This window comes from Periplaneta americana, chromosome 7 (genome assembly GCF_040183065.1).
Source record: "Periplaneta americana isolate PAMFEO1 chromosome 7, P.americana_PAMFEO1_priV1, whole genome shotgun sequence".
Taxonomy (NCBI): domain Eukaryota; kingdom Metazoa; phylum Arthropoda; class Insecta; order Blattodea; family Blattidae; genus Periplaneta; species Periplaneta americana.
In genome coordinates this window covers 129,752,839-129,780,576 of record NC_091123.1, presented here as the reverse complement: position 1 = coordinate 129,780,576, position 27,738 = coordinate 129,752,839, and positions in this window count along the sequence as shown.

Here is a 27,738-nt window from a genome sequence, read left to right as displayed (position 1 = left end):
AGCCATAGCTTGATAATCCACCGAGTTTGATTTCTATTTTTAAGTTATGCATGAATTAACAACTAACAACCGAAACTATGTTATAGCGGTATCATTCTCTCTTTATTGTGTTTGCATGTAAATTTGTTGCTGTTCATGTCCTTCCTAGTAACGATATGCTTGCATAACTCTTCCTTGTAATGCCATTTACCTCTAGGAAATGCATACCCTTATCTGAATCGAAGTGGCGACATGTCAATAAATTTCCATGAATTTCCTTACAGTGTTAAACAGCAATTGTATGATAAACACTCTAGGAGGTGGGCAATTTATACACTTCTTGATTCATCTGATCAAGCGTCCCATTAAAGTGCACTTCACAGATTTCCTCACTTGTCGGTGGTTGTCTCTGATTTCGTTTTACCAGACATCTAGATCTTTCCCAAGATACTAGTCCAGATATCTTGAATGGATTGCTGGATCGTTCAGTTTCTCCATGTTATGGGAGATTTTTCTAGGTTTTATTATTCTCTCTGGTGGCGAATGAAGAAGCAAGTTTGATGCAATTTAATATTCTTTTTATATTCTCTAAGGTTTGAATTTAAAAAATATATAAAATATTATTTTTATAAGACGCTATTTCTGAAAAAAAAAACTAATTTAACATTTTGTTATTATATCCTTTGTTCCTTTATTCTGTAATGGTGTCTCAATATTGAACTATTTTGCTAATAAATCTTAATATTTTAGTGTCATGTTATCTCCCAATTTTGTATTATAGGGTAAAGATTGGTAATATTGTGATACTAGTAATATTATGATAGTTCTTTTTGAGAATTTTTTTACAATTTTACTGAGCGAGAGGAAGATCGGTTTCTTGAGTCAACGTATTCAGGGAATGTTCGTGAACAAGTTTCTGCACAAAACCGGGCCTTCTCTCGCTCAGTAAAATTGTAAAACATTCTCAAAAGTAACTATCATAATATTATTTAGTATCACAATATTACCAACCCTTATCCTATAACTTATTATAATTTTTTGTAGGACTATTTCTGTGGGAATCCAATTGAGCAATAATATAATTTTTGTATTATATTATCATTTTATTATAATTTTGTATTGTGGTATCTCCGTAACAATCTAATTTAGTCCATTTTCGATATTATATCATTTGATATGGTAAGAGGGGGTGAATAGGACCACTAAATGGAAAATTGTCTGCAACGTAAACCGGTTAAGTTACTCAGTTTCAACTATGCTATAGTCAGTTCTTTCTACATCTCCAACATTAAACTTAAATTCGTTGCTTTCGAATATTAAATGCTGTTTTGAACCGAGTCGACATACCGCATGGTCCTAATCGACCGACGTCTTGCGGTTAAATAGGTCCACATAGAAGGGTTAAAGGGACCACTTCAAGGAATGTGGAATAAGGCGGAACAAGGTCCATTTATACATATCAGATATATTTAGTATTTTTTAAAAGTTGTTTCAATAATTTTACAATAATTAACATTATTACAAGCACTAGGTATGACATGTAAAAAAAACAAAACAATTTATGCGTAAAATAATAGATTTTATATTCTACAAAATTTAAAATAATATTACAAACCCCAAAATGAATTAGATTTTGACAATGTCCATTACCTGATATACATTTCGACACTTGGATCTGCTCTCATCTTTGGCTGTTTTCGTTATATACTAAAATTTTTTTTTTTTTTTTTTTTTTTTTTAATTTGCAATAACGGAGGTAGGAATTTAAACCTGACACTCTTTAGTATTAATCCAGTACGTTAACCACTAGAGCAACTAATTGTTAGCTGACTGGACTAATGTTTAGCCACCTCAAAATAAAAGTAACAAAAACTTTAAGTACCATGAAGAACACCTGAGTAGGAGAGTAGACCCAACTCCCGAAACATTGTGTATTTCTAATATATCAAACAATGAGCAATGTCCGATAAAGGCGAGTCATTAATCATATACCACTGTCACAGAACTGTAGACTTTTAGTGATTCATTAGTAATTTATACATAATTATTTTATTTTCTCAGAACGGGCCGATTCACCCGAAATGGTTTAGCGACTTATTTCAACAGTTAGCAGCACTGACTCATGAGGCAGCTATCCACTCACCATCCAAACAAGAATCTTTGTATCAGTATTATTTATTATCTCACACAGAACAAGATTCTAAACAGTATTCACACTATGCAATAATAAGAATATTGTGGATTATTTAAAAAAAAACAGCTGTATTTATTTCATCTAACTCCTTCCTCCTGCAAATAATGTAGATTATCACAAAGAAAGAAAGACTACTTCCGCGCGATTCCAATTCTATCAGCTTCTAAGGAATTCTAAAGTAACCCATGAGATGTAAGCACCTTACAAACCACTGTAAATGACTGATATTAAGTATTTTCTAAAATTGGCCCGGTTCGCCCGCTAGGCCTATTCGCCCCCTCTTACCCCATTCCTTTTGGATGACGATATATCGTGAAGATCTTATCGAGAAATGCTCGAATTATAATTGTTGTTTAATCAACTGTCCGAAGACAGGTCTGAACCTCACAAGCAACACCAAGAAGGCACCACTTATGAGACAACTAGGCCAGGAGATAATAGGGTATGTGGCCAGTTCCTGTCCCTTTCCATTGCATACATCGCCAACTAGATACATATTACACTAGTCAGATTTCAGAGGTATACAAATAATTATTCTTCCTCTGACACATATCGTCAAGTGAGATATACTGCCTGATAATAGATGTACTTATCAGCCAGAACCTCAATCAGAAGATGGATTATAATAATTACAATTTGACATTCTCTCTAGCGAAATTTATAAACTTGTACTTGCAATTTGGGAAAAGGAAATTGTACCAGAACAATGTAAGGAGTCCATAATCGTACCTATTTTTAAGAAGGGGGACAGGACTAACTGTAGTAACTTTCGAGGAATATCACTTTTGCTGACGTCGTATAAAATTTTGTCGAATATTCTTTTGAGAAGATTAACTCCATATGTAGATGAAATTATTGGGGATCATCAGTGTGGTTTTACGTGTAATAGATCGACTATTGATCAGATGTTTTGTATTCGACAGATATTGGAGAAAAAATGGGAGTATAAGGGTACAGTACATCAATCAGTTATTCATAGATTTCAAAAAGGCGTATGACTCGGTTAAGAAAGACGTTTTATATAATATTCTTATTGAATTTGGTATTCCCAAGAAACTAGTTCGATTAATAAAAATGTGTCTTAGTGAAACTTACAGCAGAGTCCGTATAGGCCAGATTCTGATGCTTTTCCAATTCACTGCGGGCTAAAGCAGGGAGATGCACTATCACCTTTACTTTTTAACTTCGCTCTAGAATATGCCATTAGGAAAGTTTAGGATAACAGGCAGGGTTTGGAATTGAACGGGTTACATCAGCTTCTTGTCTATGCGGATGACGTGAATATGTTAGGAGAAAATCCACAAACGATTAGGGGAAACGCGGAAATTCTACTTGAAGCAAGTAAAGCGATTGGGTTGGAAGTAAATCCCTAAAAGACTAAGTATATGATTATGTCTCGTGACCAGAATAGAGTACGAAATGGAACTATAAAAATTGGAAATTTATCCTCCGAAGAGGTGGAAAAGTTCAAATATCTTGAAGCAACAGTAACAAACATAAATGATACTCGGGAGGAAATTAAACGCAGAATAAATATGGGAAATGCGTGTTATTATTCGGTTGAGAAGCTTTTGTCATGTAGTCTTCTGTCAAAAAATCTGAAAGTTAGAATTTATAAAACAGTTATTATTACCGTTTGTTCTGTATGGTTGCGAAACTTGGACTCTCACTTTGAGAGAGGAACAGATTAAGGGTTTTTGAGAATAAGGTTCTTAGGAAAATATTTGAGGCTAAGCGGGATGAAGTTACAGGAGAATGGAGTAAGTTACACAACACAGAGCTGCACGCATTGTATACTTTACCTGACATAATTAGGACCATAAAATCCAGATGTTTGAGATGGGCAGGACATGTAGCACGTATGGGCGAATCCAGAAATGCATATAAAGTGTTAGTTGGGAGGCCGGAGGGCAAAAGACCTTTGGGGAGACCGAGACGTAGAAGGGAAGATAATAGTAAAATGGATTTGAGGGAGATAGGATATGATGGTAGAGACTGGATTAATCTTGCTCAGGATAGGGACCAATGGCGGGCTTATGTGATGGCGGCAATGAACCTCCGGGTTCCTTAAAAGCCAGTAAGTAAGTAAGTATTCTCTTTTTATATCGATGTCTCCAGAAGGACCTAATAATTGAATCATTTTGGTGTTGTATCATTTGATATTCCTTTTACATGATAATATCTCTGTAAGGACTCAACCAGTTTGTTGTCTTTTCTCACATTATTTTAAGTATAGTCTCTATTTCCCTACATAGTTTCATATCAATATATGAACCCCTTGAAATGCATTATTTTCATTTTTTCTTGGTACAGTACTGCAAAAATTCAGTATTATAAAGAAAATGATAGGCCTATATCTGCTCTCACTTGTATCGTAGAATCACAAATCTTGTCTTAAATAAAGGCTAATCAATTTTATTTGAATATTTTTAGAAATTTTATTGTTCATATTTTTATTTTTCTTCTCCGTTTTTATGAGCAGAAAGAAAAAATGTTCGCCTATTTTTAACTTATTCTTTAATTTGCAATTTGACAATTTTCTCTTACAGAATTATTCAGGTATAATGTGAGAATATGCCCTTAAAATGTTATTCAATTATCGTTATTATTCTCTGAGATATTACGTATTAAATGTTTAAAAACGTAAAATAAACAAAATCCGGATATTCAATGGAGGAGTTTGAGCACAGAGTAAAGAGACTGAAGCGCAGTGGCTATTTAAAAATAGCGTAAAAGTAATTATTTTCTTCGTAACGAACTAAAAATTTTTCTCAATTGAGGTCAATATTATGAAGTAGACTATTTTTAGGCTAAAAATGAAAATAATTTAATCTGACACATAGTTGATAATTCCTGTACGATCTTGCCCTTAAATGTGAAGGAATATTCAATTGCTAATTATGCGTACATCTAATTTATTTGTTCGCACAATTTTTTCCCCTACGTCTGGAAAACTGGATTGTTGTTATTTTGATTACAACTAAGGAGAATAAAACTAGAACACTATTTTTGACATCAGGTTATTTCAGGTAGTAACACAAACTAATATAATGGCTGTGTATTATAAAACTGTTCCTTAAAAATCTCAAACAGGATAGAGAACAATAACATCCGAAGTTTGAATTTTCGTCATTTATATTACATGTTTTCATACTATGACAATGCTATATTATAGCGGAGGTAAGAAATTGGCTGTGTTACTGCCTAGCCAACAATGGAGCATAATTTGAACATTCAGTCAACAATGGGTATAATCTGAACACTGAATTTAATAAATTTAATTAGTACACGTAATTAATGGAATTCAGGAAATTATCCAAAATAAATTGTGTTTTCAATCTACAACCAACTGACAATAACAATCTAGGTTGCCATAGAAAACAAAATATGTGAGAACAAATGAATGGATGAATGTAGGGCCCATGAAATATTCAATATTATTTCAGATTTTACTATCATAAGCGACTAGAAGAATTTAAAATGTGAAATGGAGAAGAATAGAGCGTGTAAAATGGATAGACAGAATAAAAAATAAAGCTATGTTGGAAAGAGTGGGAGGATAGAATGATGCTGAAACTGATCAGGAAGAAAAAAATGGATTGGCTGGATCACTGGCTGAGAAGAAACTGCCTACTGAAAGATGCACTGGAAGGAATGGTGAAGGGGAGAAAATTTCGGGACAAAAAACATATCAGTTGATAGACAACATTAAGATACATGGATCTTATGTAGAGATTAAGAGTAAGTCATAAAGTAGGAAAGATTAGAGAATTCTGGGTTTGCAGTGAAGGACCTGCCCTTGGGCATGAATGAATGAATGAATATAGGGGTGTCATTTGAAATTTATGAGGAGGTAGAGGTTTATTATTTAAATTAAATTAAATTGAAATAAACATTTATTTAGAAAGCCCCGTATAATTATTAATACATGAAAGTAAGTCTATCCCTATACAAACATCATATGAATTGAAGAGCGTAATTAGTTTCTAAGCAAGTGACGTCAGAATAGTGTGAGGTGACGTACTGCTGTTGCTAAGCATGTCATGCCAGATGTTGAAACTTCAACATTTTAAGCTTTTGACCCTCGAATACAAAATGTCTCAAGTTAAATGCTGGTTTTGGGACGTCCTATCTGCCCATGTATAATGATTTCTCCTAAAGTTTTGGACTAATAATAATAATAATAATAATAATAATAATAATAATAATAATAATAATAATAATAAAATCACAAAATCAGGTCCACAATCGCTCAAGCTCTTCGCGAAAAGGGATATACCACCTATGAAGAAATCCATGGTCTGTCGGAAACGGGAAGCTGTCGGCGAGTTGATATATTAGCCTTTAACAACACAACAGTCTATATAATAGATCAGGGCTGGGCAGCAAGAGCGGATTGTACTCTCTCACGGGGAGCCATATGATTTCTCTTCATCCCCTTTCTTCTCTCCCGAACACCGCGCAGCGTTGATTCAGAGATGGATGAATATTAAGCGTCCCCGTTTAGAGTCTAGTTCCGCTCCCAATGCCCAGCCCTGTAATAGATCCTACTATCCGCTTCGAATTGAATACAACTCAACTGGAAGATGTCAACAATGAGAAGAATCAAATTTATGGTCCAACTGTTCCTTATTATTTACACATGTATAAGTTACAAAACTATTGAAATTATTGGGTTATTAGTGGGTGCTAGAGGCACTATTAGAAAAAAAAAATTTCTACAAATAGTTTAATCTTGAATCCTCTTTGGCCAAGACTGTTTCTTTGACAGCTCTAAAATATTCAATCTATCCTCCGAGATATCACATGTATAAACTAAATTAGTAACACAATAATAATAATAATAATAATAATAATAATAATAATAATAATAATAATAACAACAACAACAACAATAATAATAACAATAATAATAATAGTAATAATAATAGTAATAATAGTAATAATAATAATAATAATAATAACAATAACAATAATAATAATAACAATAATAATAATAGTAATAATAATAATAATAATAATATTTCTCACGAAAATATTTTCACAAAATTGTACGTATTTACTAATACTTGTATATTTGATATACTTTGGCCTTCAGGGCAACCCATATTTTAGGAGAAGTATTTTATAATAATAATAATAATAATAATAATAATAATAATAATAATAAAATAATAATCATAATCATAATCATAATAATAGGCATAATAATAATAGTAATACTTACTGGGTTTTAAGCAATCCGGAGGTACATTGCCGCCCTCACATAAGCCCGCCATTGGTCCCTATCTTGAGCAAGATTAATCCAGTCTCTATCATCATACCCCACCTCCCTCAAATACATTTTAATATTATCTTCCCATCTACGTCTCGGCCTCCCCAAAGGTCTTTTTCCCTCCGGCCTCCCAACTATACCTGGTAAGGTTTATATTGTCTCAGTAGCAATAAAACCAAGTCCCTTCAAATGAGGGTGGAGATTATAGGAGGGTTGTAAATTTTCAGGATTCCTTTCAAAATCTTGTTATTGTACAGGCTGCCGGAACTCAGTTTCTTGAAAGACAAGCTCAGTGACGGAACTACACAGTACGAAGAGAGATATTTTGTTATTTTATTTTGTGCTACAGACTGTATCAACTAGTCCCTTCCGCCACTGGATGGATGTACAGCACCACTCCACTCCCCCATGACTATAACACAGACGAAGTAAGACATATCTCTTTTCTCTCTCTTTTCACAGTGAGACAAGATAAATCACGTAGCCTTTAACACTCTATATGCATTTCTGGATTCGGCCATACGTGCTACATGCCTTGCCCATCTCAAACGTCTGGAATGTTCCTAATTATGTCAGGTGAAGAATACAATGCGTGCAGTTCTGTGTTGTGTAACTTTCTCCATTCTCCTGTAACTTCGTCCCTCTTAGCCCCAAATATCTTCCTAGGCACCTTATTCTCAAACACCATTAACATATGTTCCTCTCTCAGAGTGAGAGTCCAAGCTTCATAACCATAAAGAACAACCGGTAATATAACTGTTTTATAAATAATAAAACTTTGAGATTTTTTGACAGCAGACTGGATGATAAAAGCTTCTCAACCGAATAATAACACATATCCCATATTTATTCTATGTTTAATTTCCTCCCGAGTATTATTTATATTTGTTACTTTTGCTCCCAGGTATTTGAATTTTTCCACCTCTTCAAAAGATAAATTTCCAACTTTTATATTTTCATTGCGTACAATATTCTCGTCATGAGAAATAATAATAATAATAATAATAATAATAATAATAATAATAATAATAATAATGATAATAATAACAACAACAACAACGAGTACATACTCGTGCTTAGGGGGAATTTCACAAAATTTTAAGACATTTTATTAAGAATTAATTATTTAAACGCACCCTTTAGCTAGCGCTTGAAACAGTTTCTTGCTGTCACATCCGTATCGATACTTTGGCTCTGCTGTGCATTGTTCTACAAACAGGAGGCGATGTCTCTGGCAATCATTTGTGAGATTGCATCTGGCAAGCCCCTGGATTTCGAAACAATCGCCAAACCTGCAAAGCTCCACGAGACAATTAATTGCAATGTAAAGAAGCTAATCATTAGCCCGCTATTGTAACGGTGATACTGTGCTTATCAAGAGAAGTCGCGCTGTATCCTGTTGCACATAAAGAAGCCATATTTGGCAGTATTTCTTCATTATTTTAATTGAAAATCTGACAAGTAGTCGTGAATCAGGATAGCCTTGAGATTGTCCCATAAATTAGCACACAGAATATTACTACATCATTCTGTTCCACGATCGATTTCGTTATTGGAACAATAGACTTGCCCAGGGATGCAAAAAATGCTTCACCCGAAAATATATGACAGTTACAGATTCAGATTTTCAGTGATAAGGACTCTAAATACCCCATTATGTTGGAATTTTAACTCACCTAAACACTTAATAGGCCCACTTAGGGACCGCATCTATTTGAAATAGCGACATGCAAAAAAAATTTCCAAAACTGCTTTATTTGTTAGATTTGTAGATCGTGTAAGCGGGATAAATCTGAATCAAATATATATAAAATTGACAAACTTTGAAGTAGTTCCGCTAGTTCCCAATAGGGGAACCATTATTTGGTCGCATAGGCGGAGTTATGGGGATTTTTTTTCTACTAACTTTAGAAAATATTGAATTCAAAAGTTCTTCTTTGCTTCTGTTTATGATTAAGTTTCTGTTCTTAAATTGATGAATTAATGTCTTCAGATCATGTGTCTGGACTATAATATTTATTTTAAAATTCTAAATGTGTAAGAATTTCTATACCTCATTTGAGGAATGGAAGCACTGTAATTTTTTTTGTAACAGTCTGTACAAGTCTGCAGGTGTTCAGGCCGCCACTTGGAGAAATATGAATAACATACTGCACAACAATGCAATAAATAAATAAATAAATAAATAAATAAATAAATAAATAAATAAATAAATAAATAAATAAGAAAAGAAAAGTGATCCCGGTATAATGTGTAAACTGAAAGACGAGATTAAATAAAATAAGAGTTTACATTTCATAATTATGATATTTTCAGGAGGGTAAACTTTATATAAAAAAGTTTCTGTTAGCACTGTTACGTATTTTTATTGATGTATGTATTTGTTTCTGTACGAGAGAGAAAAAGAGGGAGATCGTTTTAAGTTATGCCCTATTATAATTTGTAGTAAACCTACACTTCAATCAAGCCTTATACAACTCGGTCCGAAACATCGCGGGTGTGGATGTAACACTGTAAGAAACATGCCCTCGAAAATACCTTTATTAAATAATCATATTCCGATATACTGAACCACGGTATAACGGGGAGAAGGAGGTAAATGATGTCCCCTGTAACCTCGTTATATGGGGATTCTATGGTTTTGCTTCCCCCCCCACCCCCAAGAAAACCGTTCTCCCTCCGCCTATGTTTGGTCGGTTAAAAATGTCTCGGGGAAAATGATGATGTACATTAAACATACATTTTATTCTCATAATTGACAATATCAGAGGTTTCCAGCTAAACCCAGTGTTGTTTTACAATCAGCAGATAGGAATGAAATATTGATTACTATAATGCGGGTATATTTATCTACGATTGGCAACACTGACTATTATCTTCACCATCTATTCATAGAATTAATAACTAAAGAAGCCACACTTACACGAAAAAATTATCGATCACTATCGATTAGTGGTGTCAGGTATCTTTAAACGCCAGAGTACTTATGTAATAAAATGCACTGTTAGAATTCACAAAATGAACTATACATACAACTACAGGTAGTGGTTTGACAGCATTGTAAGTTGTGATTGAATCGGGGTGTAGTAATGCAGTGCATTAAATGTCTATCATACGATTTGAGATTCTTGATACGAGGGTAGATCAAATGCATGAAGAAAATAACAAGACTAAATTTATGCAGTGGTTAGAAGTAAAAACACAACCTATGATATGCTGTAAACTGTTATAGTATACTTGCTGCTGGAATGCTAGCAGCAGATGTTGAAGTTCATGAGATAAAATAATATCACAGATACAATATACAGACGTACTTTAATATTACAAGTTTCACGCGTTTCGTAACAAATCAATCTCTTGAAGATGTTACTATTGCTATCAGTGTATATTATTATTTGTTAGGTCTTATATTTATAGTCACTTCAAGTCTGAGGTCATATAGCTACTGTATGTTAGGAATGAATCATTGTTACTAGTAAAACGTCGGATTTTCATTTTTGCTGTCCCTACCGGTCAGTCCACAAACGTGTTGCCATCTATCTGCAGGTACCCGACGTTACAACTCATGATCTTTTTATACACGGTAATGCATGAAGTTTTTTTTATATTTATTTATAGAAATATGTACAGTTTCCCTGGAAAAGGATGAGACGATTGAATATTCCTAAGTCTCAGATGTAAGAACTGCGCATGATCGGAGACCAGAGCACCGATACACAAGATAACGAATATTGAGTTACTTAAATTCAGGCTATTTGGTTTGTTACTAGCATCGTTCCGAAATTCAATTAAAAAACTGCAAAAAATATGATAATATTACGTAAATAAAAGATAAATATATACATAAATCGTGTAGTTAAATCGACAATGGACCTTCATGACTAGATCGACACTCCGCACAGAAAGGAACGCTTTCATGTCGTTTCCATAGCTCAGACGGTAAGACTTCTGCGTGTTGTGTAGAAGAGTGCGAGTTCGATTCTTAGTCTACACAACAATTTTTTTTGTCTAAATAATGTTGAAATAGCTAAGTCACGTTGAAATATAGTTTTACAAAGTCCTGAGATTAAGTGTTAATGATCGCAAACAATACAAAATTACAAGTTATAATATTATAAACGTTAATCTAATGAATGCATTTATACACACACATATATACAATGTAAATGCATATATATTAAAAACTAACAATTAAAATGAAATTTAAAAAAATATATAATAATAGACAAACTTTTACAAAGGTTTAGAGTCCTTAGGCTATGTAATTTGTTGAGTAATTATTACAATAATTTATTAATAGCTTTCCCATATGTGTAAGAAATGCACTCGCAAAAAACAATTTTTGTTAAAAGTATGGCTTTGGATTATTTCATTCTCACCCCTGCAGTTAATTTTAACTATTTTATCTACGTGTTTGCATTCAATTTTATTCATGTTATGATTGAATGTATAAGCACTGTTGCAGTTATTGACTAATTACATATATTAATAGTTATTATTAAATACATCTGTTAAGTAACCAATTGCAGTATCTTTTGCAAAATCTTGAATGTTTAAGTCGTCAATAATATTTCTGTACTATATACTATAATACGTTAAAAGAATTTGCAATAGATTTGGGATCCTCTACTTTATAATCATTGGTTTTAATGAAAAAATATTTTCTTTCTTAGGATATCTACAAGTTTAAATTTAATAATATTACGAATAGGTTTAATTGCATTATCTGAATTTTGTACTTTTCTACTCAAATTTATTCTATTTCCCTCTTTCATAATTTTTGATAAATTACACTGTACTTCTTGCAGTATTTAAGAACATGAGGATCATTACATTGCAACTCATTACATATAGATTCTTCTTTTTAATACATGAGATTTTGAAGTCCCTGCGTTATCTACATGTTTTAACTTTTGAATTTTTTCACAACATTGAGTGGAGAACATCCACTGAAGTGATTATGAAATTAAGTGAAAAATTCAATATATTTACTCTTAATATCAGTAGTACCAGTATCATATATGTTTTTCCAAGATTCATTTTGTAGACATAAATGTAAATAATCACTAGATACAGCAATTACGATCCTTTCTTAGTTTTTAAATTAATATTTTGAAATTGTTCAGTGACATTGGAAACACATAGGATTTGTTTATCATGGTCAGACAAGCCATTGATTATAGGTTCTGTCGAATAGGAATTCAGTCTAATTCTGTGTACAAAACGTTTATCAATGGCTGTGTTACTTCAGCTTGTATGCTATGGGAAAATGACCCTACGAATAAGGTTTCCAGTTTCAAGGAGTGAATTTAATTTACTTTTACGGAAAAGTTCCGAGAGATAATCTATGTTTATGTCACTACAGATCACAAATTCCATATGAGATTTCTAAAGTCTTTTCTTTACAAATTCAATGTTGGCTATAAATATTAATAAATAATGTAAGAAATATGAATGATTGTAGTTATAAGTCTGATTAACATTATAAAAAGCAAGAAGTTACATTCCTCGGCATGATTCGAACTTTCGATGTTTGGTTTTGTCGTCCAACGCACAACCACGGACCTATTCAACGCTTATGTTAATAACATACAATTTAGTTGTAGCAATGTGGTGTCATAACTTGGGGTTTGTTTATTTAATGTAATTAGATTTAATTTGATTAGTTTCGCAACAATTGGACTTCCTGTTATATCCTGTTATTTAGATATTTAATTTAGGGTTGATTTATTAACTCTTACTATGCAAGATGTCTCTTATTTCAATAATTCTATATCATGTTAAATAGACATTGTCTACACTAAAGTATTATCGTCATCTCTCATTTCTCATCGTAATGGCGAACCGACGTGACATGAGACAGCGAGTTATAGCTCTAGTTGAGGCTGGATATGGGGCTAGATCTGCTGGCCGTTTGGTCGGTGTTCCTGGAAGTACAGCCGCGAGATGGGTTCATCGTTACCAAAATTTTGGGGAGGTCGAAAATCGCCCTATTCCTGGGCGTCCGCGGATTTCTTCATTGGAAGAGGATGCTCTTTTATTCGAGACAGTTCGACAGGACCCCTTTCTGACTGCTAACGAAATAAGAGCAGCATCTAACTTTCCCGGCTCTTCACAGACTGTGATCAGCAGGTTGAGGAACCGCGGTATTAGGAGCCGGAGGGCTGCGCAAATGGAAATATTGGGGAAAGCACAAGCTGTCGACCGTCTTGCCTTCGCTACCAATCGAGTGGATTTCGATTGGAGAAATGTAATTTTCTCCGACGAAACAACCATCTCGAGTGATTACGAAGGTCCTGTCCGTGTCTATCGTGAGGATGGTCTCCGACATGATCAGCGCTATGTGCACCGACGTGAAAGATCGGGGCGCTTTAGCATATCGTGTTGGGGGTGGATGTCTTACGATGGACCTGGCGTTATAGAACGCATCGATGGCCGGTTTAATGCGGAAACTTACGAGCACATTCTGAAAAATATATTCCTTCCCTCCGCCCGAGAACGTTTTCCCGAAGGAACATTGCTGTTCCAGCAGGATAACCATCCCGTGCACTATGCTGCAAGCATTCAAAGATGGTTTCAAAGGAGACCCGAGATCGAAATCATTAATTGGCCTCCGAAGTCACCTGATTTGAATGTCATCGAAAATTTATGGGCGGAATTGAAAAAGAGAAGGATAGCCACCTATGCCCACCGACGCCCTCGAAATCGAGACGAATTGTGGGATCAAGTTGTTGACACCTGGGAAGATCTCGCCGGGGATCAGAACTTATTCCACAATCTCGTGACATCCATGCCGGATCGACTTAGAGCTGTAATAGAAGCTGATGGCATGTGGACAAGATTTAAAGTTAACAGGTCTCTTTTTGTTTCTTATGATTTTTGTTTGAGGAAGAATACTTTTAACTTCCAAGTAAGATTTATTTTTTTTGACGAGGTTCAGCCCACTTGTAAGACCCAGAAATTGGGCATAAATTATTCCATATTTTTCGACAAATTAGACAGTCGAGGAACTCTGAACAAATTAATTACACCTCAATAAAAAAAAGTTTTACCTGGGATCGAACACGAGACGTTTCGGTTATACAATGGAACCGGCACGCTACTATATGAGATACCGAGACAAGACAGTGATAGCAGCAGTTCAGAATGTAGATCCCTTAGCAGGGATTTGCCATTCGGTACAGTGAAGCAATGATATTTTGGGACTCGAGCTATGTTGTGAAATCCTGGCCTTAAATGGCAGTCTTCTTCGTGATCCTTATTCTGGTCCTTGTCCTTGTTGTGGTCCTTGTAACAATTCTTGTACTATTTGTCATGTTATGTATCCCTACGTCGATATCGAGTGAACCGCGCTGTAGAACTTTAACTTCCGACGACCAAGAATCATCTCATTCTTTTTTCAGGGTAACTGTACGTCGTACTGTGAACCAACCTTGTAACTTGTTTGCATCTTAATGTATACAGTGGGGTCACACTAAGGGGGTAGGGGTTTCTCTTACACGTGATACTGGTTGAGGGAAGGAAAAGGACGGGTCCTGTGACTTGCAATTACTCATCTGTTGTGTCGAGCTACGAAATGCTACGCTCGCGGTTAACATCCGTGCGTACAAGCGCATTCAATTGAGAGAACGACTATTTAAAAAGTTTTCAAGCTGAATTATGCTTATTTTCTGAGTAATACAGGACTTTTAATAATCATCCTCTCTTTAATTTTGATCAAAATTGCTCCTATTTTCTTAGAATTAGAATAGTTGCAGCTACCTGATCATGGGACCTATGTTTTATGACATTTTCCCCAAAATTACCTATGGGATATATTCCTAAAGCTGGAGTCAAACATCGTGAACAATTCTGTATATTATCATCTAGGGCCCATAATTGAGTAGTCTGCAGACATATTTGCCTGTACAATTATTGATTCAGACCTTGCAAATCAGTAACTGTACCTTTTTTTTACAATTCATGTTTTTATTTTCAAGTAAATCAGTTATTAAATACAATAAATAATGTTAAATGTTCAATCTTATGACATCAATTTAATATTAACATTAATTGTTAATACATGTTAAATATAAATATTGTACAATCGTTTTCGCCTTTTACGGCATCATCAGATACAACCTGCTTCTACGATATCTAATTACATAACTTCTGTTTTCTCTTATAGTAAACCATCAAATTGGTGTTATAGTAATACATTTAATTATACATTATTTATACTCAACATGTATTAACAAAAGTTAATATTAAATTGATAAGTCATAAGATTTAACATTTAGCAATAAAATACATAAAACTCGTAAGTCGTTATTACAGTACATATTATTAGCTATTATTATTATAACACCAATTTGATGGTTTACTATAAGAGAAAACAAAAATTGCGCTATGTAATTTAAATGTCGTAGGAGCAAGTTGTATCTCAGGATGCCGTAAAAGGCGAAAACCTTTATACATTATTTATATTTAACATGTAGTAACAAATGTTAATATTAAATTGATGTCATAACATTGAATATTTAACATTATTTTTTGTATTTCATTGTACCTTTGTTGTAGTGGAAGTGGAAACCATCCGGGATATCTCGAATAGGAGTATTAATGTTTTTTTCATTAAGGCACCTCGGTATTGTGTAGTAATTTTTTGCATTTGAGAAATCTTCTATTAAAAAATTTCTGATTTTTTTCCATTCGTTCAGATAGAAGCATGGTATCTAATAAACCCCGAAGATGAACAAAATATTGAACATAAACAGGGTGATGCAATAGGAATAATAAATTGTAGGTGATTGTAATATGGGGTATGAGTAAATGTGTTCATATAAATATGTGCCAATTTTTAATGGTTGTGGAGACACAGCCGTTTGAATGTTACGCATAACGACGTTACAAATGATATGAAGTAACGACAAATGATTGCTTACTAACAACTACGTATGGAGGAATAGTATGTGTCGCTCTTCTGAGGTCATCTAATAGTAGCACTGTTCGTAATGGATGTAGAGAAACAGATGTTTATAGTTTATTTGGCTACAAGGATGGGCATGTTCTTTCAGCATCACAGAACCTCGCTACATTTTAGCCGTCATGTAACATATCATCTAAATCTTACATTCCTCGTAAGGTGGATCGATTGCGATTATCATGTGAATTGGTCACCGAGGTCCCCAGACCTTACTCCTGTGGACTAAGGGTGGTTGATAGGCGAAGTGTACAAAAACAAAATAAATACAAGAGACGGATTGGTTGCTCGCATTATGAATGGTATTGTCGTAAAAGAACGGCAAAACGATCTGAGAAGAGCAACACTTACTGTTGTCAACAGAGTGGAAAAGTACCTTGAACATTTGAAATGTATTGGCACCATATAAATAAGAAATAAATGTAATAATTAAGTTATCTTTCCTTCTTTCCATTCATAACGCTTATTTAAGCGGATTATTCAAACAGGTGTCTCTCCACAACCATTGAACATTGAAGACATGTTTATGTGGATATTTTTACTCAGAGGAGTCAACACTACAACCCTATAAGACATTTACTATTCCTCATGCATCACCCTTTTTGCTGGAGTGTTCATGTTGATGAACTTTCAGTAAGTTTGAAAATATATTCCAGGTGTTGTTGAATGTTTTGTTGACAATAGGCCTATATCAGAAGTTACGAATTGAAACTCTTCCGTCGATATGCATTCTGAGTATTGAATCGTATCTCTAGCATGGCTCCTTCTAAACGGAAGTATGACTAGGAGGCCAGTACTTTAGATTTATAGCACATAAAATAACTTTATCTCCAAATGAAATGACTCTGGTAATAAATTTACTGGCCAATTGTCGCCTACATCAAGATTATATTGCGCTAGCCATCATACTAATCTATAATCCTTTTGTGGAGGAATAATGAATTCCTCCTTACGGGTATATACTTCTACTTCTTCATAGCAGAAGAGAGTATGAAGTCTTCACACTGTTAAATTACTGAATTCTAAGAAAATTTTAATTGCGCCTTGCAAGTATTACACCTACTCACAATGCCAACTCTGTCTCTGGAAATACGGAATACAGCTTCGGAATGACTTGAGAAGCGCTAAGCACATATTATTTTCTCAGTCAGATAAGGTAAATGCTCCTAAGATTGCGCACTTAGTGGATTTATGTCCTTAAATACTCATTTTTGAGACAACATAAAAACTATATTTATGAAACGAAACTTTTGATTCTTAAGATCACAACAATATGAAAAAAGTTACAAAAATGAAATATTTGTTCTTTACAAAAATTCTTCTTTGAAAAGTTGTGAACGCGCAATCTTACAGACACTGTCCTTTAAGACTGCGCACGTTGTCCTTTAAGATTGTGCGTCAACACATATCACATTTAGAAAGTCCAACGCCTTCGTAGCGTGAACAATATTGATGCCACCACTGTCTGCACCCACTATACAGCATTCAGTCCTCAGAAATTGGTTCTTCATAGGCTTCGTCACAATAAGGACAAAATTTTTGCTTCTGAAACTGTCCGATGTGATGAAGTTAACGCTGATGGACTGTAGTAATTGAAGCTCTTCCTGCATTGTTTAATGTTGCACGATTTTTTGTTGTAGCTGAAGAATCGCTAGAAATGGTGTTTTTGCATTGTTTCTTGTTGCTAGAATTTTTCATTGTTTCCTAGAAGTTAGTCTTACACGGAGATGAAGACAAAATATCAGATTTTTTTAAAAATTCGTTCCCTTTTCTTTGATTCCACTGTCTTTGGTAACGGAGAGATCATAGCTGGTGAAATTAGTGCCTGCTGAATAATCTCAGGTTCGACTTGTAAGGAAATTCGATTTCCATTTCTCTATGTTTTCACTATTTTCAATTCTTGTTCAACTTTTCTCTAACATTTTTTGGGTAAATATTAATTTTCTGTCTAATTCCCTAACGTGTGTCGAAGTCATGACACACTAGAGTAGAAAGCTGTAAGAAGTAATATTTCATTTCTAAAAACTGTTGTATGAGACGAAATGTGTCTCTAAGATTGCTTACTGTCTCTAAGATTGCGCGCGGATGCGCATTCTTAGAGGATTCTACACAGTTCTGCATTGTAGCCAATTAATGACAGGGGTGTCTACTTAGGCAAACAGGGAAAAGTGCATAACGTGGGATATGTATTTGTCTAGCAACAGTAATACATGCATGCAGGTTTACATCGTTAGAATTGTTAAATAAACTTAACCTTCTTCATATGCAAATTTATGAGAGAATTTAGGTAAAATCAATTCTTACCTAATAAAACTTTATAAATCCACTTTCACACAAACACTTTAGACTATAGAGCTATACCTGACAAGCAATTTCTTTCGACGGAACGGCGAGAATCAACAATGCTGCCAACTATAAAAATACGACACTGCGCAGTCTTAGAGACTGCACAGTGTTAGGTGCCTTTACCTTACGTTTCCCAGCTAATCTTAAACCAGAATCACTCCGCTTTCTTATCTCACAATGAATTCTATTTCGGGTTATTAACCACGTACGAGCGATCATATTCAATGTCTATATTGGTTCCTCACCTCCGGGATTGGTTGACGATGCTGGACTCCACCTGGCTGGACAGGCATCCAATACGACTAATGTGGTCATCGAATGAGTGTATATAGAGGAGATGGAGGTAGAAAACTCTGTTCCGTTAAAGTCCGAACAGAAATCCGAAAACAGCGTAAAATACGGACACGGTCCCCATAGTCGCTGCTTACTGTAGATTGGGGACGCGATCCCTTTTGCCACAGAGGAAAGTGCCGACAGATGTAAATCTACATTTCCCTTCAAGATATATTTTACAGCGATTTACAATAAATTCCTTCCCATATTTCCCATAGGCTATATATATATATATATATATATATATTGGTTTGATAGTAAAAGTCTTCCTCTGGCTGAATATTGGGTTGAGTTTTCTTATACGGCCTTTACAATTTCAATCCTAGTACAAGCATTACTGAGATATTTTATCATTTCGTTGAATAGGAATTGTTCTATCTCCAGTGTCTTCTTTCTGACTTTCGGCACTGCACTGTGTAAGGCAGCGGTCATCAGCATAGTGCACCCTCGGGCTAGCGTCTGTTACCCGCGGATGAAACATTGCACTGACTTGCATCCGTGGGTGCTGGCGGGTATGCTCTCTCTTTCTTCCTGCTGCACGACGAATATTACGAAACACTACTCACCCTTTACCAATTTCAGCGAGTGCTGATGGCCACTGGTATAAGAAAATGGAATTATAACTTCAATTTCTTTAAGCAGTTCTATTAGAACGTAAATATTTGGAATTGGCGATGGAAGCATAATGTTGAATTTGGAGTAAACTCGCAATAGTTTGTCTTTCGTCTAGTCGATGATGGAAATTCACCTCACATTTTTGTCGAAAATGTAGCAATGTTGAGTGTAAGTATCCTTTAAATAATCCATGAATAAATTCAGTTTTCCGTCAATTGGCTCAAAAGAAATTAAGTAAAAAACTGAACACAGTTGTGATCTAGTAATAATATTGGAGTGAATTCACAATGCAGCTTTCCAAATTTTTGCAGGGCTGTAGTTACAAGTCACAAACAGTAGCACATATCAAGGAGGTCTTTATTTCGTTTAACATGTACCTCAACCTTTTACAATGCTGAACTATAGTCTGTGCTTTTCGAACTGACGGCTCAAGGTCAAGCAATGGACTGCACTAGCCGTGCATGCTTATCTCCACTCCTGGACCATTTTCCTCAAGAAAAGTCAGCTGGACCAGTGGCGCGGCATGTTAGAGGGGAAGGAGACTAGCCGGAGCTTAGGAGAAGGGGTCCAGTGTGGAGGAGACGAAATTACCTTGATCCGCCAGTTTGAAATGTATAGACTATAGTACACACTGCGCAGTACAGTATGTCTTGAGAGACAGTGACAGTCAGTGGTTAGTGGGTACTGCGCGTGCGTTACATTGATTTCCATACTGTAGCTACAACACATTGCAGTAGTTGTATCAGATAAGATATGGTAATCAATGTTTGTAATTTTCCGTATAGGAGCGTTCGTTCTTACTTTAATTCTAACGTCCACTAACATCATAAAACGCTCAAGATATACGCAAGATCTTTAGAGCCCAGGAAGATCTAAATCAACAATATATGAATATATGGTACAGGAGCTTAGAACAAGCAAACAACAAGACAGTTTGTTACAATGAATGAATGAATATGTAATAGTAAAGAATAAAGATAAAGTCGCAAGTTTTATGCGTGAATACATCTCTCGGGATGAGATGCTGAATGTAATATATCCGTTCCTTATCCACCCACTGCCATTTGCTCGCTTACGCATCGACATTATGGATTGATTTTCTTCATTCAACTTCACTCGCGAATTTCTCCAATTTAACCTGTCGACTGCAGATTACTGCTCAACTGAAATTAGTTACGAAAAACATTCTATCGCTTCTATCTCTTCGCATTGTCGAGTTACAATGCCTCGGCTGCCGCGCCACCCACCAATTCATGCAACTTCCCCCGCTTATCACTAGATGACGTCACCCGCTCCAACTCAAGGCCACGTTGGATACATTGATCCTTCGTCTGTTGATCGCCGTTTACTTCATTGGAATGGCACCCTAGTATGGACCGCACTTTATAGACTACTGACGTCAAAAAAAAAACTTATTCATAAGCACTCATTTATTAAAATGATATAAGTTCTTGTATCGTAATTTTAGATGTAACAACGGATGTAATGTTGAGAGGGAAATAATGAAACGTTTAAGAATAAAACAACTTTGTTATCATGTTTCGTGGAAACCTGATCAGCATAAGGCACATTACTCTGGAAGGACAAACAGCCAACTAATACAACAGGTGCACGTGAAAGAAGATACTTCAATCTCTTTCATGCAAAGCCTAGCAGTATTAACACCTATTTATCTAAATGAGTTATTACGACGTATTTATGAGACATGTAAATTATTATTAACGATCTGCGTTTCTCCAAACAAGTTACAGGTTCCACTAATAGGTGTGTTAAGGAAGAAAGTTGGTAGACAACCTAAGAAGCGACAGAAATTAAGCATATATATATATATATATATATATATATATATATATATATACTGTATACAGATTCAAATTATTTGCCCTCCTTATACAGGTGTACAGAAAAACTCGTTAAGAATCTCGTCTCTACTTGAAGTTAAAAGTTTTGGAAAAAGGAATTAAAACGGATATAAGAAGAAATATATTCTTTGTTTTTGAATAGATATTATTATTATCATCAGGTTCAGGTTATAAGTCTGTTAGTTTCGTTTTTAGATATCTGTCTTTTCAATATCTTTCTTTGACTTCTAAGTGATCTGTGGTTTCTTGTTTTGAAGTCATAAAATTCGGAGCACCTGTTAATCTCTCAGGAGGGATACCATGTTCGTATATTGCTAATAAATCGTTGTACAGTACGATTATTTAGTACTGACAGTCGCCGGCAATGTGCGCCTGGGTCAAGCGAGTCCATTTAGTTACGCCAAGGGATGCTCAGGTTAGTCTGTTGCCTGCAGTCAGAGCGATCGGATGTCATGCATGCGATATAGCGTGGTGTTTCCAGTACAGTTAAGCTGTGCTGCATTCTTTTACCGACCGCTTGCCCTTATCTCTACTACGGAACTCTCCCCACTACTCCTATTACTTCCCTTTTTGGTGTCGCTGAGCAGTCAGGACTAAATAATCGGTCTGTACACTTGAAACAGACCATTCTCGCTGAGCGTATTTCCTTACAATTTGACTGGCAGATAAATTATCATATTGGTGCAAATTTTTTGATGAAAATCTTGCCTTCCTTCGTTAAGCAACCCCTTATTCATAATTATTCAAAATTAAATATTACAGTACTCTCCCGGTCTACAAGGACTGTGAAATTTGAATATGAAATAAACTTTCAAGTGAAATTAGCTACGGGAATATAACCATTTAATTTTGTGCCCTTTTTTTGGCCAACTGTATATAAGGAAATAAATAAACAAATAATAAACACACGAAAAAATGTGTAAAAACGGGGAATGAATAGGCCTAAATAAACAAATGGCACTAAAAAAAAACATAGATGATTAAATAAATTAACAAATAGACACTTTAGTAAATAATTGAATAATAAATTAATAAAATAAATGCGTTGAAAGAAACAGGACACACAAACGAGAGCTAGATTAAATTGGAAGTTTAAGTTTCTGAAATACCAATCAGGTATAGTGAGGATCACATAAAGGCAGTTCCTAAAAGGCTAATTTGGCGTCTCATCAGTGTTGCCGACTAATACTAGATATCACCAAAGAGAATAAAATCACAATGCCATGTCCTATAATAATAATAATAATAATAATAATAATAATAATAATAATAATAATAATAATAATAATAATAATAATAATAATAATAATAATAATAATAATAATAATAAATAATAATCATTGTATAGTATTAACAATAACGATGTCTTGCTTATCTACTTATTTACCACATCTCATCTTTATGTTGGGAGATGTTTTCTAAATGGTTCAATAATTTGTGAAAGATTAAGTCTGTATTTTTCTCCTGGACCTCTCACACATTGTGTTATTAGTAGATTAATATTAAAACGCATTTCGTCTGACAACATGAAATTCATTGCTTTGACTAAACAGTTTACGATTCACGAGACCTAACCTAAAAATGTATTTTATTTCATCACGTGAAATGATTAGTACAAATTCCGAAAACCGAAGCCACTTTGAAATATATGCTTAAGAATACTTGCTCCTAATAATTTTGCTTTTCCGGTTGTAATTGCTGTCTCCGTGCGCGTAATTCCTTCTTCATTATCTTCTTTCTTGAGTTTACTATGCATATGAACTATAGATTCCTGAAGCGTACTCTGAATGGCACACGCTTTCTTTCTTGGAGAAGTCACTGCCATGCTATTTCCTGTATTTGACATTATTGTAATAAAAATCTAAACACGAAAGAAATTAATTAAAATGAGAAATGGAATTTCTACCGATAACCCAAGTGCATGTATCACACCGTATGTTATATTTATTTACACTTATCCGACTATAATTTTGAATTGTAACCAAAACTCAAAGCAACATATAAATAACTATTATGTATTAATATTAATACAGATATTAATTATTTATTTACAAAATACTCCTACTGGGGGTAGCCCTTATGGACTCAGTATATCTTAAAAATGTGTGTATAGATACATATGTAAACATAGACAATTAAATTTAAAAAGAAACAAAGAATATGACAAGAAAAATTACAGTAGCTATTAATGTGACATCATGTGATTAATCAGGATTTGGCAGGATTTTTGTAATGCTGTTATCACAATGTCATCCCTCAGAGAGATGACAGAGAAAATTTCCGGTAAAATTCTTCGGAAAAAAAAGCTGGTATAGTCCCTCGAGCACCTACGAGCAAATTTCACTGGCTTCTATTAAACGACTCAGAAATATAGAAAAATTTGAATTTTTAGAATTTTCACTACCGACAACTGCTGTCACTGCTGCCAACATAACAATTAGCTATTAATGTGACATCGTGTGATTAATCAGGATTTGGCAGGATTTTTATAACACTGTTATCACAATGCCATCCCTCAGATATGTGACAGAAAATTTCCGTTAAAATTCTTCGAAAAAAAAAAAAAAAAAGCTGGTATAGTCCCTCGAGCACCTATGAGCAAATTTCACTGGCTTCTATTAAACGACTCAGAAATGTAGAACAATTTTAATTTTCAGAATTTGCACTACCGAGAACTGCTGTCACTGCTGCCAACATAACAATTAGAAAATTACTACTAGCTGTAGTATTTCTCCGTACTGAAATTCGAAACGAAGTTGGCAAATGAAAATTCAACCTTCAAACTAGAAAATCACTATAATCCACTAACATAATATCACAGTCTAGTATATACAGTCGCGAAGCTCAATACGTAGTAAATATGCAAACATTAGGTAGTTGCTCACCACTAGGATCGCTAATATGGCCTCATTACAGGCAATGCAAAATAGTACCGTCACAGTCTATTGTTTCTAGCACCCTCAAAACTCAAGCTTCGTGACTGTATTATAGTAGACTGTGGTAATACGTACTGTTGTAATAGGGGAATATGGTTAGGTTTACCCCTTAGGATATTAAGTAAGCTGATCCGGACTTTATTCTAGGTCCTTTCATGCCCTTGAAAAAAAGTATTGCAATTTTTCATCAGTTCTAAACGTAAAAGGAGGAAAGAAATATCATGAACAAAAATATGCCTGTAGAAATTAAATAGGTTCAAATCTAATAATTCAAGATATTATCGTTAAGGAACGAGCAAATGATTCCTAATTAAAGAGAAATAAATACTATGTAATTATTGTATCAGACAACGAACTCAACGCAATTCCCTTATTGTTACACCTTCCATTCAGAAACGGCACAAGGAAGCTTGCATATTATGTTTTGTTTCTTTGCTACGAAATCGTGCGAAAACACCCGATCGAAAGGGTGCGGTTTTGTTAATTTTTTTCTCCAACCTCACGAATAACTGAACAAGAAAATGTTTTATGATATTGTGAAATCTGACGCCATCACATTTGTTATTAAATTAGTTTTGAGTCGCAGTTGTACCCAGGAATGTGGGATCGATAACAGAGTCTGTATCTCGATTTGGCTGGCTGGTTACGCCTCCTTTCGACCTATAAGACATGAAACCCAGCGCAGCAGTTGGACCGTGAATTAGCAGGCTCGGAAATGAAACAAACGCATTCATTCAACTGTTCCTGACTGGGCTATTAAACATAGAGATAGAAAAACATATGGTCAACCAGAATGAATTAGAGAGAATTGCAGTACTGTGAGCAAAACCAAATAATAGCCTACATTTTCTAACACCGTAACTAAAATTTCAAAAAGAGAAAAAGGAATTGGTTGGGTCACTGGCTGAGAAAAAAATACCTACTGAAGGATACACTGGAAGGAATGGTAAACGGGAGGAGAGTTCAGGGCAGAAGAAGATAGCAGATGATAGACGACATTAAGATTATATGGACATATACGGAGACTAAGAGGAAGGCAGAAAATAAGAGAGATTGGAGAAACCTGGAATTGCAGTGAAAGACCTGCCCATGAGCAAAACACGTATGTAGGCGTATGTATGTATGTATGTATGTATGTATGTGTAACCTTTATGTAAATTACGCTCGCAACTGCAGAGGTTATACCAGCGTCGCCGTTGTGCCGAATTTTGTCCTGCAGGAGTCTTTTTTCATGCCAGTAAATCTACTGACATGAGCCTGTCGCATTTAAACACATTGAAATGCCATCGACTTGGGTCGGGATCGAATCCGCAACCTCGAGTACAGCAAGCCAGCGCTATACCAACTACGCTACCGAGGCCGACTGTATATGTATGTATGTATGTATGTATGTATGTATGTATGTATGTATGTAATTGAAATTGTTATGCTTTCTAATATAGACAACAGAAATGTAAGAGGAATTATTTATTAATGCAACAGAAGTAGGAATGATATTGCATTGTCAAAAGAACTTAGCTAAAATCGTGGAGCAAATGATATTAGCCATAGAATGGATGAAGTGAAAAGCAAAAGTGATAATAAAATAATACAAAACAATATAGACACAGTTGGACTAGACAGAGCGGAAAATATCTGCTTTCAGAATGGATCTAACAGACCAAAAGTGTAGGATAAGATTTAGTGGGATAAAATATGACATACTTAGTATGCAATAAGAAAAGAGGAAAAGCAGAGTTAAAACTGAAGTTTTGGAAAGGATATGATGTGATATACCGTATTTACTCGCGTAATAGACGCCATCGCATAATGCACGCACCCCATTTTTTGACAGAAATATGTAGGGGAAAAAAATATCTGCATAATGTATGCATTACATCTTCAATTGCTAACTGTGATAATATACAATCATAATGTTTGATACACTTCTCGTGTTGAAATTTTTAAAACACAGAGTTAATTTATTGCGATCGGTTCGTTTTAAAATGAAAAAGTGAATATTATGATTGGTTCATTTTAATAGTTTAAATACTTTCAACATGCCATGGACAGCATTAATGTCGATTGCTGTCTCTTGTAGTGTTGCTTGCTTCAGTTGTGTTCTGTGGTTATTACTGTGTTGCTTTATAATGAATCCCAATAGGGGTAAATATAAAAGTTACTCTGTAAATTTCAAGATAAAAGTAATTAAATTTGCAGAAGTGGCACAATCGATCATTTTCAATGTTACTTGTATGTCCGATGTCGAAGCAAGCTGTGATTATCACATGGAATATCAGATAGTTATGATTTTTCGTCGCATATAATACGCACCTAGGATTCTGAACCCAAAAATTTTGGAACAAGAGCGTCTATTACGCGAGTAAATACGGTACATGAGGAGAGGAGAGGAGAGGAGAGGAGAGGAGAGGAGAGGAGAGGAGAGGAGAGGAGAGGAGAGGAGAGGAGAGGAGAGGAGAGGAGAGGAGAGGAGAGGAGAGGAGAGGAGAGGAGAGGAGAGGAGAGGAGAGGAGAGGAGAGAAGAGAAGAGAAGAGAAGAGAAGAGAAGAGAAGAGAAGAGAAGAGAAGAGAAGAGAAGAGAAGAGAAGAGAAGAGAAGAGAAGAGAAGAGAAGAGAAGAGAAGAGAAGAGAAGAGAAGAGAAGAGAAGAGAAGAGAAGAGAAGAGAAGAGACTTATTATATCCACAGTTACTATCATATCTAAAATTCGTACTCGAAACTGTTTTGCATATTTAGAATTATAATCGTTCTTGGAATAGAGCAAATCAGATTGGCTAATTTATTCATAGAATGAAATACAGTTTCCTCCAATTTAGCATTCTTCTGGACAAGACCCTGCAGCTTTTCAGGCATAAAGTTTTGAAGGTATTCGAGCAATCTGAAGCCGTTAATAATTTCCAAATCATAAATGATGTGTTATCAGGAATTATAACTTACAACTCCTGTCAAGCATGTAAGCAATTATTATTTATAAAGCACAGAATTCTCAAAATTAATTTGAAATATATCTATGCAGGGATAATTAATTTAAATCGTCTTTAGTTTTTTTCTTACGACATAAGAGAGAAATTCCATAGAAATATATTAATCATGTAAATGCTTGTAATTGGAAATTCTAGCCAGACTTACGACTTTTGCTGCGAATGAATATTAAAGGCATGTAGTCTTTACCCACGGTAGTTCATACAAAGTCTCGAATGTCGAAGATAATGCATTGCCCACTGACGTCGCCTTAAG